The 691-nt window shown below is 25.3% G+C and overlaps 2 protein-coding genes and 1 long non-coding RNA gene across 6 annotated transcripts in view; 1 reads left to right on the top strand and 2 right to left on the bottom strand.

The window, feature by feature from the left end:
• Positions 1 to 691, top strand: part of LOC105450277 (F-BAR and double SH3 domains protein 2) — a 28,965-nt gene that overhangs the window by 21,490 nt on the left and 6,784 nt on the right. The window lies entirely within an intron of this gene.
• Positions 1 to 691, bottom strand: part of LOC105450276 (3-hydroxyacyl-CoA dehydrogenase type-2) — a 13,835-nt gene that overhangs the window by 5,124 nt on the left and 8,020 nt on the right. The window lies entirely within an intron of this gene.
• LOC105450275 lies at positions 19 to 576 on the bottom strand. The gene is made up of 3 exons (XR_974445.1): positions 484 to 576; positions 175 to 246; positions 19 to 69 (listed from the first exon to the last, which is right to left on the bottom strand). It is a non-coding gene; the product is annotated as an uncharacterized LOC105450275 (long non-coding RNA).

Here is a 691-nt window from a genome sequence, read left to right on the forward strand (position 1 = left end):
CGTGTGCTCTTCCGATCTTATTACAAAATTATATTAAGCTATTCTGCGATATCCGGTACATGTTTTTTCCTTCCAAAGTCAAGCAAAAGGGAAAAAAAATTAAAATTAAAATTAAAAATTAAAATTTATAAATTTTAAATTATCTTATTATAATAAGATGATTAAAAGGTATACCTTTAATCATCTGGATAGACACCAGAATCGAAGAAGTCTTTTATGCACTTCATTGCTTTGTCAGGTAAAACTCTGAAATAAAAATTATTTTTACATCTGTAATTATTATAAAAATAATAAATATCGAGAAAATAATCAAAATAAAATTTATATTTTTATGATGGCTATGAAAATAATTATCATAATATCTACAACAGCTCAGTATTAGTAATATATTTACAGTGAATTGTGTCTGCGGCTTATTGCCACATATTTGAAAATACATTTGTAAATATTATGATTTAATTTTTATTCATAGAACTTACATACCTTAATATCTTAGAAATGGACATCCAATATAAAGGTAAAGTTATATTTTCGTAATTGCGTCTTTGCCCATCAATTATTAACGAAGCTGCTTTCCGCGGTGAAAGTCCTTCCGTTAACCATGGAAATCTACATATGTCAATAAAATTGAATCACTTATCCTATTAATGAACATAAATATCTTATTAATTAAATAACTCAGGAATAATGA

This window comes from Wasmannia auropunctata, unplaced genomic scaffold, assembly GCF_000956235.1.
Source record: "Wasmannia auropunctata unplaced genomic scaffold, wasmannia.A_1.0 LD336064.1, whole genome shotgun sequence".
In the NCBI taxonomy this organism is placed as follows: Eukaryota; Metazoa; Arthropoda; class Insecta; order Hymenoptera; family Formicidae; genus Wasmannia; species Wasmannia auropunctata.